The sequence below is a fragment of the Carassius auratus genome, unplaced genomic scaffold (assembly GCF_003368295.1).
Source record: "Carassius auratus strain Wakin unplaced genomic scaffold, ASM336829v1 scaf_tig00028343, whole genome shotgun sequence".
In the NCBI taxonomy this organism is placed as follows: Eukaryota; Metazoa; Chordata; class Actinopteri; order Cypriniformes; family Cyprinidae; genus Carassius; species Carassius auratus.
This window is the reverse complement of record NW_020525682.1, coordinates 1,282-19,032: the sequence shown is the minus strand read 5'-3', so window position 1 is coordinate 19,032 and position 17,751 is coordinate 1,282. Positions and strand designations below refer to the sequence as shown.

General features: G+C 35.2%; 1 long non-coding RNA gene across 1 annotated transcript; it reads right to left on the bottom strand.

Moving 5' to 3' along the window:
• Positions 1–1,036: 1,036 nt before the first annotated feature.
• Positions 1,037–17,505, bottom strand: LOC113079517 (uncharacterized). Its single transcript, XR_003281720.1, has 3 exons — positions 17,274–17,505; positions 10,190–10,264; positions 1,037–1,467 (listed from the first exon to the last, which is right to left on the bottom strand). It is a non-coding gene; the product is annotated as an uncharacterized LOC113079517 (long non-coding RNA).
• Positions 17,506–17,751: the final 246 nt, after the last annotated feature.

Sequence of the window (17,751 nt, the reverse complement as noted above, 5' to 3'; positions counted from 1 at the left end):
ATTAACTTGTTTAAAAATATACTTATTGCAGTAATGCAGAAAGACAAAACATGCACATATTTCTCCTTAGATGACTGATGTGCTGCCCACTGCTGGCTTCTCCATTTATAAGAGCTAATTACTGGAGGTACAGTGTTAACTTCTGCTGCTTATTTGGATATTATTGGCTTGTTTAGAGTTTAATGATATTCAATATAAGCTCTGCATGCAGAAACACTGCACAGTCTTTATGAAGAGACATGGTGGTTCTCCTCACCTCCAGGCTGTGGAGAAGACTGTGAATCAAGCTAATTCATTTCAGCGACACCTCGTCTAACAAGGGCCTCCTGAGAGGATGAGAGGAGGCTGTTAACATGAGGACCAGCGTCCACTCACAACAACACTCAATGATGCTGATATTGGCTAATCATTAATAATGGTGTGTTAATTATGTATTTTTTTTTTCATTTTAATGGTAATATATTGAATAGCTTTCAGTGGTTTTCCAACATATTTAAATAAGAATGTAGACCCCCCCCCCTTAATTTCTACCATAACAAAGTCATGTTTCTAAAAGTTTATTGTAAATGATTATTTTATTTGCTGCACAATTTCAAATTCATTTTTGAAGCTTCGAGAGCCCCAAAAAATGTTTAGTAGATATATAAGTTTAAATGTTTTCTCTTCTGACAAAATAGAATCAATGGAATAAATATAACAATTTTCACCCAATCAAACACTTTCTAGAATGCTTGTGCCCCTCCCACTAAAATAACCTCCATATGATTAGCAAAACAAAGCAGCAAAAGATGATTTTACCTGCTAATTATCCAAACTAAAGGCTTTCGTTTCTTTCAGTTTCCTTAGGTATTGTAACATATCGTGAAGTATGAAAGCTATATTAATATCCTTGATTAATGCAAACTGCATGCTCTTATGATCTGTAACATTTGGGCTGTTGGGATGAAAGATTAACACACACACCTGAAAAGAAAGAAACTTGAACATATTTTGATCAACTATAAGTGTTTATTTAAAAAACTGTAAATCATTATGTATCATCATAAAAATACATACAAATGTAAAACATTAAATATAAGCATATGCATTATGTTAAATGCACATTTCTCCAATTCCTCCAAACCTTTCATTTTTAAAAAGAAAATTGCACGTGAAGATATACAGTATATATATATATATACAAGTTTTCTAAATGTTCATGTGTTCAGTCATATATATTTATACATACATACATACATATATAGTACATATAAACACACACACACACACACACACACACACATTTATATAGGCAAATTTGATTTATATGATATATTTTACCCTTTGCTTGAATCATCTTAGCCATCTTCGTATGATGATATGTGAACTATGATTGATGTTACTTTCATCATCACTGATGTGAGATAAAAGTATCCAGATCATATCCTTCCCATGATTCTTCTAGCATCCTTCATTTGTCTGCCGACCCTAAAAAGACAAAAAATAATGCACTATAAATGTAGAGTAACATACAACATACGAACAGTTTCAGAGTCAAAGTACATGCATCTGATTTTTGTTGACATCGTTCTGCATGAGTTGGCTCTTAAAGACTGTATGAGGTTAAATCCATGTAAATGATGAACACATGGTGATTAGTTCAGGAGGAAGTTTGGAAGAGGAGACTGAATTCCTGATGTACTGCTATCCACTTCCACAGAAGACAAATACGAGCTTGACAGATCAGCAGAAACTCATTTTCTAATACCATTATTTTGCATTGGTCCTATTTTTTTCTATTCTGAAAAATTGTGTCCATTTGGCCTTTGGCTATGGTGAACTTGCTATGTTCACCCATTACTTTAGACGTGGGAATGAGATGCGGAGATGAGATGAGATTTCTGAGTGAAATTAAACCATCATTGATCATGATGAGGGAAAGCGATCGCTTTTAATTCTTACTTTAATTACGGTCAGGATATAAATGTATCAATGTAGGCCTACTGTGCTTTATCATTTCAGGGGATCCTGTGTGCTGTCAGGTGCATGAGGCATCAGAGAAATATATTGCTCAGCCAAAGCCAACATGAGAAACTTTTAAAGGACCAAATACTATTTTAAGGGTTATGAATCTGAGAGTGTGTGTGCTCACAGAAGGAGTCAGTCTTGTTAACACATCGTGAGTTCACACCTAACCACCGCTATCCTTTCAGTGTGTGTGTGCAAGAGCAAGACACACAAATGTATTTGATGCAGTTGAGTCACAAATATCTCATAAATGTTATGAATACGAAGGGCTTATGGCCTCTTGATTCCTCTCAGATCATTGCATACTTGTCTGACTCATAACTTGACACCAAAAACAGTTAACGTTATCTTTTTAGAGACATATCTGAAATGTTTATTCCTATTAATAGTCTTAATTTAGAAAAAGTGAGATATGAGGAAATTTTATAAAAGTCACAATATTCATTTTATGTTGCAATGAGATTATTAGTTTATTACATAAATGATTATATAAATTCACCCTAAATAATCAAGTGTTAGTTAAGTATCATTGTGATACTGTTATAGTTTTTATTAATATTTTGAATCCGTTTTTATTTTTATATTTTCCATTTTCATTTTAGCTTTAGTTACATTTTTTTGTAATTTGGCTGTGTTTTACTCATTTCAAGTTTTAGTTATTTTAATACATCAAGTTAAAGTAAATTAAAATGAGCAATGGTGGAGAAATTTTATTTCAGTTAACATTTTTTTATTTCAAGTAATAAAACTGTTTTTAATGGTTATAACTATTTAACTATAATAACCCTGATAATAAACAAAATGTATTAATAATATATAAATATTCTTGATTTCTCTTATAATAAAAAAAAATAGTTTTAGTGTGTTGTTTTATAGCCTTTTTGATGTATGCATTTAAGTGATCAGACATCAATTTGTGTTTTATTTCTCTGTTATTCTTCTAAATCCTCTGTGTGTGTCTGCTTCTCTTCTACACAACCCTGACACTGTAAGACTTATTTAATGTATCAATTATTCTTATGCTAATTAGGATACAGTTTCCCAAGGTTAGCATCACAGATGGCAACAAAACCTCACATGCATCTCTTCTTCTTTTACTCTCTGTCAAACTGTCTCAGAAAGCCTGTAAGAACTAAGCAACAATATTTGCATACGTTTGTCCTCTCTAATCCAGCATATCGCATACAACCCTGGTGTAGTGTAACATCACCACCCCCTCCGATGGCACACACACTCACACACATAACAAAACACACACACTTGCCTTTCTTTTCATTGTGCTTTGCTAGGTTACGTCATTTTCTCAAGCCTGAATCCTCCATACAGCAGTCAAAACTGAGGCAGCTTGAGAAAGTGATGTCATAATTGATGTTTATCTCTCGGCTCATGCCAAGCGCCAGCCGTGAGGAAGTGTTGCCATAAAACTCAGAGAATAATGCAATCAAATATTTTAAATCAAATATTTAACAAATAAAGCTGGATGAATTTATATGACTATACATTTTTTAAAACATAAATAAATATACATTTACTTAAAATTATATATATATATATATATATATATATATATATATATATATATATATATATATATATATACACAACCTATATCATAACTAATATAATCATATATTAAAACAGAACAGAAATGTTATAAACTATATACTGAACCTTTCCGGTCCTATTATTAAGGATTTTGTTTCATTAAAAATCTATAAAACTGTAATATATATATATATATATATATATATATATATATATATATATATATATATATATATATATATATATATATATATATATATATATATATATATATATATATATATATATATATATATATACACACACACACACACACACACACACACACATATATATATATATATATATATATATATATATATATATATACACACACACACACACACACACACACGTATACATGTATATATATATATATATATATATATATATATATTTATATATATATATATATATATATATATATATATATATACACACACACACATATACATATATATACATTTACAAAAAAATGTACAGTTACAAAATGCTTCTTATTTCTGTAATCTATATATGAGCAGCAATTTTATTTATTTATTTTTATTCTTTTATTTTTTTAACACCAGTGTTATTGAGTAAATATTTTTATAATTATTTGAGTTATTCTGAATCACATCAAAATCTAATTTTATTCTATTTACTTTTATAATGTTTCTAGTTTTGGTGCCTAGGAAAATTGACGGACAAACTTAACCAGACAGTACATTACATTTTTAAATCATATCACAAATTATTTAGTTTCTGGTCTTGTTGCACATTATTCATAAAATAAGCACACATTAATCTAAATTAGAGAGGTGCTTGTTTTCATAAACTATGAATACAGCAGTTCATATTATTTTAAAGAATAAAAGTTTTCATCATAGTTTTTTTTTCTTCTGCCTCTGACACACTTTCCTGCTGATATCCAGTAATATCACAGACAATTTTCACAATACAATCAAATGCAATGTCTTGTGTAGTCCTTTACATTGTATGCAGGAATTTGTAAGACCCCTATAGCCCCAGTTTCCTTTCTCTGAGCCCTGTCCTGGTTTAATGGCTCAGGGAGGCGGATGCTAGTTCCTCTTTTCCCATTTCACACACTAGCAGAATATTACCCCCACAGAACGATGAGTTTTCGATCCAATGTGCTTTCTGAGATAACAGAGATACTACTGACTGAAGCAACGGCATGAAAGAGCGTCCATTTTCCCACACACAAAATAGTAGATAAATGGTTCGCAGCGCTCAGAAATTTCCCAGATTCTAAAATGAACAAAAGACCCCCATTTCCAGCACATACATACTCATTAAACACACATATAGAGGCCATGTCATGACTTAAGGAGAGATTTTATGCCTGCTGTGTCTTATTATGTAAAATTAGGTGGGGGAGAGAACAGGAAGATGAAAGGGTTTGGGGGGGAAATTATCCTTGCGCCAAACTCATCCGCTGTCTAATTACATTTAGTAGCATGCTTTCTTCATGGGAGAGTGCTACATGAACCTCTCTCTCTCTCTCTCTCTCTCTCTCTCTCTCTCTCTCTCTCTCTCTCTCTCTCTCTGCTTAGAATAGCAACTACTGCATATGTGTGCCAAGGCTGGAATCCAGATTTGTCATCCAGAAGGATGAATCCATAATTCTCTGAATCAGGAGGTCTCTCTCACACACACACACACACACACACACAAGAAACACCAATAAAAAACCTCATGTGTAAAGAAAAAGAAAAGCCAAGAAATAGGCTAAAAACAGTAGCCAAATGTATCCATGACATTTCCATGCAATTTAAGCACTTACTGTTTTGCTAATTGTCATCATTTTGTCATGGGGACCTTTAATATTTGCATTATGTTCAATATCACCGTAACCTACGACTGATAGTTATGAGTAATTCTTATATAACACAAATATGAATTATAAGCAAAGCAAAGGTTTTTAAGAAAGAATATGACGTTTGTGTCGCATTCTTTAACGTTCCGCCTGGATAGAATCTTTAAAATATGTCATGTAACATTTCAACAACTCAAAATGTGAGGATGAATGAAATGATCTGTGATTGGTTGTTTGCCATGTCGGTCACACGGCCTCATGGGCGGGCCTTGGCCAATCAAAGCTGCCATGAATCCCAGACCTTCAGTCACCTCGAGACTACAGGTGTGCACACCCTGACACACCTGTGGCTACGCCATTGCGCACGAATGACAGAACTAGACAGTTTCTTGGCTCTAACATTTCTAAATTATTATGATTATTATATGCTTACCATCATGAATCGGGGTGAGGCAAAAAAACTGCTTGGAAGTTTTTTAGTGTAGCCTACTTGCTCATTAATGACATTTGTTTCTTTTCTAACAAACAAACAAAACAAAACTCAAAATGAAGCTTTAATTTTGATTCAGCAGTTAATTATTAATACATTTTATAATTTATTGAATATACATTTTTTGTAACTTTTTATTATTATGATTATTAGTAAGTGGCGCACACTGTTTTTGGCTTTAAGATGCCTATTTTCACAGCCTATTTTCACAATATGCCCCCCCCCCCACACACACACACACACTCCTCCAACAAGAGCCTTCCGTGAGATTTTGACGTGAAGATGTCATGACAAGCTTGGCCTTTCTCTCTTTCCTGCGGCTTGTGCGGCCCATGGCCAAAAGGTTTTGTGGCGGAGGGACTCTCCCCCTCCGCTCAGCTTTACCCCTCTGGTTCCCATCCGCTTCCGAAGCTCTTAACAGCCCGAGCTGAGAGCTCGTAACCCCCAGCACACCCTAATGAGAGACCCGGGGACAATGCTGGCATTGTTTGGTACCTCAGCTCAAGAACAATGGATGTTTACCCAAGCAGTTGTCCGACCCAAACTCTACCGTTGATTACTGTTGGGTCTCCTGATTAACTCTGCTCCTCGCCCCAGCACAATGGACCCATAGACTCAGCCACTGTAAGCCCCCTCCAATTTGTCTTCCCCTCCTTTTCTCTCCATCGACACTCTTAACACAGAACTCCATCATGGGACCTGAGAGAGAGCAGTGTCTCTGGTAAGGATGAAATATCGCTGCTTAATCGCCACTCACTTCAGCAGAGAGACATTAAGAGAAGAATGACCAGTAGGGGCTCGAACTTATGTATTTTAATGATTTTAGCATTTAGCATTTAAATGATTCTTAATCTAATATACATTTACCAGAGTGTTTAAAAGCTGAATATGGCTTGACCTGTCACACTTGCATTTGTATGTGTGTTTAGAAATAGGCTAAATTAATATAATATTACTTAAATTTTACACAAATATATTACCAACACAATGATAACTATGCATTAAAATTCTCAATAGTCATAATTTTTCTTGAACATCCTAATATAAAGAAGTACTACATATAAAAAAAGTCATTCAGCCAAACGTGACATTCAGCCAAGTATGGTGACCCATACTGGTGAACCATACTGCAGAGAATTCGTGCTCTGCATTTAACCCATCCAAAGCGCACACACACACACACACACACACACACACAGCAGTGAGCGCACACCCAGAGCAGTGGGCATCATTTATGCTGTGGCGGCGGGGGAGCAGTTGGGGGTTCGGTGTCTTGCTAAAGGACACCTCAGGTGTGGTATTGCCGGCCCGAGACTCAAACCCACAACCCTAGGGTTAGGGGTCATACTCTCTAATCACTAGACCACGACTTTCCCTTCCACAACTTCCAGAACTTCTCCTCATGCATTAAATGTAGTTCAGACCTTTTCACTGATCATAAAAGCTTGTAAAACTGCGGTTTGCCAATGCAAAAGATATGCCACATTGCTATTTAAATCATTCAATTTAAATGCATGATGCTGTTCAAAAATTTGGGGTCAGTAAGATTTTTTTATGTTTTTGAAAGAAGTCTTTTATGCTCACCCAGACTGGATTTAATTAAATAAAAATGCTGTAAAAATAGTAATATTGTATTATTTAAAAGAAAATAAATTTTTTAAATGTGTTTTATATTTTAATATATTTTAAAATGTATACTTTACTTTTTAAAGAACAGGATTTATTTGATATACAATTTGAAGCATTATATATTTATTTTAATGCATCCTTGTGAACTAAAAGTATTTTTTATTTTAATAAATTTTTTATCACCCGATACTTTTGAAAATTTATATTTGAATACTGGATCCCATAGCATACATTGCAGCAACAGAAATTGCTGTGGAAATTTATATCATCAAATCTAAAAAAAGACATGTTATAGCTATACTATAGCAAAACATAGACAAAATAGTTTCCATTAGCTTACATATATTCATGCAGCCATGTGTTATCAGTGATTTTGATACAAACTTTCACACAACACATTTCAGATGTAAATCCCTGTGCAAAATGGGTTTAAAGTAATCCTGGAATTATAGAGCATGTAAATTTAAGTCCAGCTTCACACACTCCTCCTCCTCCACATCATCACTGCACATACCATATATACATACATATATATATATTATATATATATATATATATAGCCTATATATTTCATAGCCTGGTCTGTTGCCTTTCGAAATAACGTGCAGCTCTGCAGTGTGTGTTTCTATGGCCGTCAGCACTGCATCATGCACACACACACACACACACACACACACACACACACACACAGCGCTGAAAGTCTGCAGTCGGCCCATCTGCCCAGCAGAGCTGCTCAGCATCCAGGCTCCAATTTTCAGATGAGGCCCACACAGATTAATAAATCATTAAAATGGTGCTGTCTATAACGGCCTCATTCACACGCTCTCCTGACACTATGTGTCTGCTGCGAGCCCGGCATTAGACATGCAAGAATGTTAATGTCGACACGCATTATAAGAAGCTTGTGAGGCGTCTGTCTGCACGCTGGGCCTGTGCACATCTCGCCATATTGTGTCTGAGAGAGAAGCACCTCTTGTCTGGGGTATGAAAATCCAATTTTAATAGTGCGACAGACATGCCGATAAATTAATACTGTAGAACATGCGGCCTAAACATGAAGCATTTTGTACCTATTATTTCAAAACAAAACTCTGGTCTAATAATTAAATATTAATAAAAAAAAAATAATAATACATACAAATATTTAAATATAAGTAATTAGTGTTAGTTTAATAACATTGAGATACTATTATATTTTTTATTCATATTTTGAATGTGTTTTTATTTTCTATTTTTTATTTGAGTTAAAGTCTGACATTTTGTCATTTTGCTGTGTTTTTGTCTATACACGGTAGTTTTTATTGTTTTTTTATTTCAGCTTTAGTTCTAGTTATTTTAGTATATCGAGTTAAACTAAGACATATTGCCTTGGCAACTAGTTGAAATAAAATATTATTTTGGTCAACATTTATTTATTTCATCTAATGATCTTTTTTTTTTTTCAGTTTTAGTTAACTATGATACAGAAATTATCTATCTTTTTGGGAAAAACTGTTATAAATATATGCTAATTTAAAGAAGAAGTTTTTTTTTTTGTTTTTTTTAAAACATTAGTGCACAGGGAAAGACACCTGTTTTTTTCTTTTTGTTCTCTTTTCTGGTTCATTCAAAGCATTTTGTCTCCTGCTTAACCCAGCACTTTAAGTACACAGTGAGGGGGATGATTGCATCACAAAGGAAAGCACCAAGTCCATACCCCTATTTTGGCTTTGCAATTTGCATGTATTTGCATGGTTTTATTATGCACATGCCTTTTGTTCCGTGGGTGGGAACCATGAAAAAAAAAGAAAAAGAAAAAAAAGGAAAAAAAGATGAAGCCTGTGCAAATCCACCTCACACACTAAAAATACACATTTATGGTTGGATAGGAAGATTCTGATGAAAGCTGGACTGCTAATATTTACACAGCGGTGCATGTTTAGCAACAATCAACACATTAGCTGCAAAAAAAAAATGAATATATTTATTTGTGGATTGATTTGTTGTTGCTTATTGATATTTGCATGCTGTTTAAGTCTATTATTAACAATATTTCTGTGCAAACAAACACACACACACACACACAAAACGGTTCCAGCTTTATGCAGACCCACCGTTTTGTAATTATAATCTAAATATCGCATCATTAGTGTCTGCTATCACAGAGAACTTCAATGGGAGTCTAATGTAACAGTCCAATTCATCCGACTTGATTTGAAGAAATAGGTCATGGGTTTAATGTTGCCTTTGGCCTGGTTTTCTAAACCACCCTGATTCAGACATACACACACACACAGACACATACACACACACACACACACCCACACATATACCGTGATTGCTGAGTCTTCTGGCCCAGTAAACATTTCTTCTAATCAAAGTCATTTTTGCAGTGCAATACGAACACATCATTGGCATTAACACTGCACCATATGATTAAAATAATAATCACAGCCCACAGCTTGTGTCTCCCACCTTTAACCCCTACTCAACCACTCTTTGCACCAATATTATTTTGTTATATTTATTTTTCCACTAATGTTTTTGGTCATTTGCATGCATATCTTTATGCTTTTGGATTTGTATGCAGTGGTAAAACAAATCTCAGATGTGCATGTGTCTATGAATGGTCCGCAGAGGATGTTCACATCCCTTTTTCTGGCCTCTGGCTCTCCACTCACCTCATGTTGCATCAGCCTCATGAGGCAGCACTGCCTCCACTTCCTCCTGCGGGCGACTCCGAGCTCCAGCTGCCTCTAACACACGCAGAGAAACACAAAGATTTCACATTACACCCACAATAAAGACACATACTATTCTGTTAGATTTACTACATAATGGTGAGCTCAGTATCTCATATTTAGAGGTACATATAATGTTCAGATTTTCATTTGCCATACAATTTTTAATTGGATTCAAACAACACACTCTATCAGTTTATGTATTCCTGGGGAATTGACCCCATGACCTGCTGGTTGGGCTACATTTGTATTTACACCATACAGGCTATTTAAACGCCAATTCATCCAATCACTTTTAGTGGACATTATATGATTATAGTTGAAAAGAAATAGCAAAGGCCACAGCAAAATCTATGCACTTAAAATGTAAAAAAACATTTTAAAGCTAAAGAACTCATAAAACATACTCGTTTTCACTGTAGAAAAGCAGAACTATAACCAGTTTGTTCTATACATGCAACGAGACTTTGTATAATGGTGAGCTGAATGTCGTATATTAAGACGTACATATAATTTCTAGATTTGCATTTTCCATACATTGTTGCCAAACCAACTTTTTGCATTCAAACAATATTTTTTTTAGTTCATGCAAACCTGGGGAATCACACCCATGACCTGGTCAAGCTACATTTTATTTACGCCACACCAGGCAACTTTTAATGCCATTTTACGCAGTAACTTTTAATGGATAGTATAGTCAGAAAGGAAAAATAAATGCCACTATCAAAATCTGTTCATGCTCAAGCCACAGATGTGACTCTAAAAGTGATCAAAAGTCCTCTCTTGTACCAATCCACTATAAAATGTTTTAAATTGTTTTATAGTGCATGAGTATCAGTGGAACCTATTATTGCATGAATATCTTAAATGTGTAAATTATTAACAGCGTTTCTCATGTCTGTCATCTATCTGAACCTGTTCTTTTCATATTTCATGCATAGGATTGATGTGACTCTAAAAGTGATCAAAATTCCTCTCCTCGGTATCACTGTACTATGAAATGTGAAACATGTTTGAAATGTGTGCACTGTTCTGATATTTATACATTTAAAATGTATTTAGTGTGAATATAAGCTAAAGAAGTCATAAAACACATTTGTTGAAAAGCAGAACTTTGTTTTCATGCAACAAGAGCCAATATAATGGTGAGCTCAATGTCTCGTATTCAGAGGTACAGTACATATAATATCTAATTTTACAAATAATGTCTAAATTTACAGATGTCATACATTTTTATCCAAATTTAGAATGGAATTAAATAACACATTTTATCAATTCATATTCCTGGGGAATCGAACCCATGACCTTCTGTTTGAGTACCAGGGATATTTTTATTGAATTTTATGCAATAACTTTTAATGGACAGTTTTTGATTATAGTCTAAAACAAAGAATAGAGGCCACAAGCAAAATCTGTGCATTTGTTTCCCAAGTGCACAAGTATCAACGGCACCTATTTTTGCATGAATATCTTCAATCTGAATGAATTATTAACAGCGTTTCTCAAGTCTGCCATCTAGCTGTACTTCTTCTGTTCGTAATTCATGCATGCTACTAATGTGACTCCAAAAGGAATCCAAAACCCTCTCTTTCATATCACTATAATATAAAATGTTAAGCATGGTAAAATGTGTGCACTGTTCTGATATGTATGCAAATATACAAGTAATGTGTACGCAAAAGAAGTCATAAAACACATATTTGTTTTTGCTGTAGAAAAGCAGAACTATCTTCATCCATTTGGTCTTTTTAAGTGGTTTATACTGTACATGCGACGTTGAATCAAAACACAAGATGCCAAAGGCTCTCCTGAGAATCTCCAGGCATTGTGATTACCACCAATCATATGCTGGAACTCAGGGTGCTAAATCAATGGAAATGGTGCTAATTAGAAAATTGGTATTCATGGTAACGGGCAGCCATTGTGCTGTGACATATGCAAACCGTGCGACATGTGTGTGTGTGTGTGAGTGTGTGCCAGCAGACATTTTGGGATTGCCCTCTCAGTCTCCACTGCCAAAGCCATAAGATGGTGGCAAACAGGAAGCATCGCTTCCACAATGGACAATGACGTGTTTGGAGGTGACCATGAACCGCTGACAGTTAATCAAGGGACGTACTGTATGTAATATCATTTTCAAATTACATCTTTTCAGCATCACACAAATCGATGCTTTTATTTCTTTCCCTGAAGTAAAAAAAAAAAAGCTTTATTTTAATATTTGATTCTCAAATTAATTTTGGTTTTGTCAGAATACAGAAACATATCTTGATAGTTTTATAATTTTGTTTTTATAATAACAGACCCTTTGCGTTTTCATTTTATGATTTCATGCTAGCACTAATTCCACGGTTACTTCTGTTTTATTCGGTCTTGCTATCAATGCATCCGTCTGTTTGCCCTCAACTGAAGAAGAAGTGGCTCCTCGTGTCTCTCCATCAAAATCCCAGAGTCTCGCAGCAAATTAGCAATCTCGTTGTATTAATGAGCCGGCTCAACGTTTATGAAGTACAAAGTCATCAGCTGTTGTCGAAAATATTAGAAGATTTGTTGAAACACAATCACAGGATATCAGTATTGGAAATTTAGTCTCAGTATATTTGTAGCCCATTCATTCATTCAAGAGATTCAGCTTGTTTTAGCTGTGAAATACAGCTGAACTTTATTAACAACTGCTATGGATCAGTATTAATATCCTTCAGTGTTGATGCCAGATTATGTTCTCATTATAAACTGCGAGCGAAAGATCTAAGATAAAAATATCTCTGTGACTAAAGCACAGTAACACGAGGTGATTCTCATTACACTTATTGCTGCTATGACACACTGGCACCTCCAACTCATATAGTCAGCTCGCCTCATCATCTCCATGGAAACCCCAATCAGCTCATGAGCTCATCACACATGACCGATTTAACAAAAGTGGGCGGGCACATCATAACTGCAGGATAATTAGCAGATATTCTTGTGCTCTCTCTCAATCTTCTTCAGTAATAAATTATTAATGGTTTCTTTATTCAGTTGAAATAGAAAGTGCTATAATTTGGGTAATTATATTACTTATTTTTCAGTGAAATATTATTTAACTAAAGTCATTTTATGTCCTCCTCACCCCAAAACAATGAATAATAATAAATCAAAATAGGTATCCATTAAAAAGTAAAATGCAATATGTGTGATCTAAAGAATGATTTGGATAATATATTTCAAATAATTTCTTTAAAATTGTATATTGTGTTCAGGCAAATGTTCTGACCACCAAAGTTTCATGTTACCTTGCTATTTTCTTGTGAAGCAAACAGGTTTTAACAACCCTGAACACTATGGAAATCTATTTGATTTTTCCCCCTAAGTTATGTTTTGATTTTTAGCTCGAGTCCTCAGTGTGACCTCAAGTGGTGACCCGTCTGACCTCTGATGTCCTCTGTCCCAAAGGAATAAAAGTTCAGAGGTCAGTTGGTGCTTCATGGTCAAATTCAAGTTCAAGCAGACAATCAATACTGATTCCATATGCTAAAATACACATTACAGTAACAGATATAATGTCAATATCATTACACAGCACCCAGAAACCCAGAAATGTAGCAGAAAACATTACGATAACGCAAATAAAAAATAGCATTTGAATAAAACCCAAATAAATGTGATGGTTTGCAATGGAAATTCCCCTTTCTGCATTATGAATTATGAAGTGATTCATTCTTTTTCATTATAAAACATAATTTTAAAATGCATTTCATATAAATTATCTCCAAAAACTATAATTCATATAAATACATATTATTAAACATAAGTAGATGCATCACTTTGTCAAATTTACTCCAAAAACTATGAGGTAATTCAAATGTGTGTGTGTGTGTGTATATATATATATATATATATATATATATATATATATATATATATATATATATATATATATATATATATTCCATAACATTTGGAATTCCTAACATTTCTATAGTATTATCAGTACTAAATGCCAATGTGAATAATGAATTATATTAAATTAAAGATATTAAATGATTATAAAAGCAGGAGCTATGTTAAGGCTTTGATGATTGAAAGTATGTTTTTAAAAAGGAAAGAAAGAAGAACAGCATGGTAACAATATTCCTAATGTACATGTATAGGCATCTGCTTAATGATGTGTGAGAGAGCGACACTAAATCAGTTGTCAGCTCTTGGGGCCTCCACGTCGGCCTAGTCGTGAATAGTTTACGAGTCGTGTGTGGATGTGTAAGTACAGCATCCCGTTAAACATTCCCGTCACACACAGGCTCTCCAGCATCCTCCATTCACCCCATCTCCGCTGTTCCACCCTCCACAGAGATGCAGATGAGCAGGGCGCACTTGGGCCCCCCCTCACAGGGCTGTCTGTCATATTCTGCCCCAGACAAGACATTGCCCACTTGCCCTCGAGCGTGGGAATGGGGGTCCACGGGCGTTCACATCATCTCCCCCACGTGCGCTCGACCGCATCAATTAAGGATGAGCTTCTTTGCCAATTCCTTCCTTCAGCCCATTATGTCCCAATTATTTCATTTGAGGAGCTTGAATAAGTCCAGAGTCAACGATACTCGGACGCACGTGGGTTCCAATGAGCTGACAACTACAACAAACTTACGCCTTTGTCTCCTATGTGCTTAGCATTCATCATTTCATCCAAAAGCTTTCATTTTATTCCTATAAATGAAACAAGCCATCCTGAAAGCGTTTGCACGTACAACAATGCATCCAATGCCTACATTTCACCGATATATTTAATGCTCCACGTTGAGATGCTGATAGAAGCGGTTCTTACTTTCGGTTATCTAGCTTTATGACGACCAGCACACTCATACAGCTAGATAACCAAAGATAACAACACGCCTCCAACGTGATGTGTCACACCACAACAAGTGCATTAAGCCCATTTGCCCCAATTACTCCAAGTCAGCAGATGCGAGTGATTAGTTGAACAACAAAACAAACGAAAAAAGAAAAGAAAAGAAAGTTCCTGTAAATTAGATCGATCCCATCCATGGCTCCCGCGCGTAATTGTTGAACTTCTTAATTCTTGACTCGAACGATTTAGGTAAACCTACAGTAGCCTACATGACGCGAGCCTGCTACATCCATCCATAGCAGCGATGATTCGTTTATTCCGGTCGGAGCTCGGCTTGGCTGGGTTTACAGTGCGGTACGCATGAAATCCTGCGTATCCAGGCAAGAGAATAAACGGGCACGCAGCAAAAAACGCAAGGCATAAAGACAGCATCGGAGCTTGGGAGTAAACACATGCGTACTTGGGTTTCAGTCGCGTATCATGCGTAAAATGCGCGCAGGTTTGATCTGGAGGCATTTTCGCTCCTCTTGCTCGGGGTAACACCATGACGTCCTTATGGCACACGGATGACAGGACTGACGCACTCAATGGGCTCCATCTCTAGTGCCCAAAATACGCACAAACCTCGTGGGGTCAGAGGGCTCGAGGTCGCGCCGAATTTAATTTGGAATTAAGAGTCCATTTGGAAACGCACGCGGCGACGCGCACCGACTTGTCCATTTTCTTCAATGCAATTATGAATAAACACCAGTATCAGAAATTAATAACCAGGGCTTGGTGTAAAAAAAAGGTAGCCTATATGAATTGACCCGACATATTTAATAATGTCTGCTTTTCTAACATTTTAACTATTTTATAGAATATTCTAAACTACTCTTTTTATTTAGAGAAATATTTACGCATAAAGGTAATAAATGTCCCAGAAAATCACCTACAGATAGTAAATATTGCCCATTAATTTATGATCATTTTATAGAGCTCATCTTTTCCGTTCTATTGGGTTAATTTTAGACACAAGAGTGAAACTTCTAGTTTGTTCAACAAAAGTTTTCAGAAACAGCATGTGCGGCATTCTTGGGAAGCTTTTAAGGCTCTGCACTGCAATTATGAATTATAATTAATCAATATGACAAGAATACGTGTCTCTTACATGTCAAAAATAATTTACTGATCTGTTGCAATGTAAATAGGCCTGGAAACATTTCGATATCATAATGCACAAGCATTTTCATTGTTCAGTTTGCCTTATTATAGATTTGTTTTAGCAGCAGCAGTTTATTCAAGTTCACTCATCAACCTCAAATAAGTAATGCAAGCAGATGCACAACATTTCCTAACCATTATTTCACCACTAATTAAAAGCAATACCTGTATGTAAATAATCTAATTCTTGCTCTTTTACATATTTATTCAGTTAATCTTAGACAACACATAATCGACACATACAGACACACACATATATAAATGTTTTTCATACTCCATTAGAAAATGTAAATGATCATACAAATGCCCTTATAAAAGATTTTCCCTAAATACTAAATGAGAGAAAATAAAGAAGCAGATTTACATAAACTAAGCATCACTTCTCTCAAGGATGCACATTACATCAGAACAAAGGTTTAGCTTGACTGGACAGGCTTTCGGAATGAAAGCACGTTCTTTCATTCCGAAGACATAAAATATTTAGCAACATAATTTTACATTTCAAAATTCCATTTTATCTGTTAGTTTTTATAGCAGCTCTTAATTTAACCACCCTGAAGCAATTAACCACTTAGGGTTTTCGGCGTGACGTCACACAGAGGACAATTAACACTTATTGATCCGTTATCTTTGCTAAACAGCCAGTGACTCGCAGGTCAGTGAAGCATGCGTTAATAAAGTCTTTCAGTTACCCATGCTTGTTTTAAAAAAGGCGTTTGCTTTGGTAATATTTAAAAATGACATAAAATAATAATATTTCATAAGAAAAATATTATGTTAGAAGATAATAAAACATTTTGAATTGGCTGATTTATCAACATTTTTCTTTTATTTTTTTATGAAATGGACACCCCAGAAAATAAAACAGGCCAAAGGTTTTAAAAAGGATTATTTTTCCTTTTATGAAAATGCAATAATTCTACACGAGATTAAAGCTACATATTTCAAGTGGCCTATTTTTGCAAAATTAGAAGCTTGAAATAGGCTACTTACATTCTCCCTGGACTCTCCCCATGGCACTGAAAAACCGGTCATCTGGATGTAAACGAACATCCTCCATTAGAAATCACATCCACGAAATCCTTCCAAGACTAGTTTGCTGAAGATGCACGAGGCATCGTCGTCTGAAAGCATCTTATTCCATCCCCAGGATGAGCAGGTGTGAGGGAAGAACAGAACTTCATCACATGGCTGCCTAAGCTCGAGAGCGAATGGAAAGTACGGCGCGAGCCCTGCAAGTTTGGGGGGGTTGGGGGGGGGGGTGCCGATTTCTTATCCACCCCTTCTACCTCTGCATTACACGTGCGATGTGCGATGAAATTAATATTTTATTCAATTGCCCAAACTTGCTCAGAGTTTGCATTAGGAGTTTCTGTTGCACGAAGCTCTTCAGAGTACAAAAATATCCAAATGATGTGACCAGGTGTGACTTACCTGAATCCTGATGGGTGAAAACGATGTGTTTTTCCAA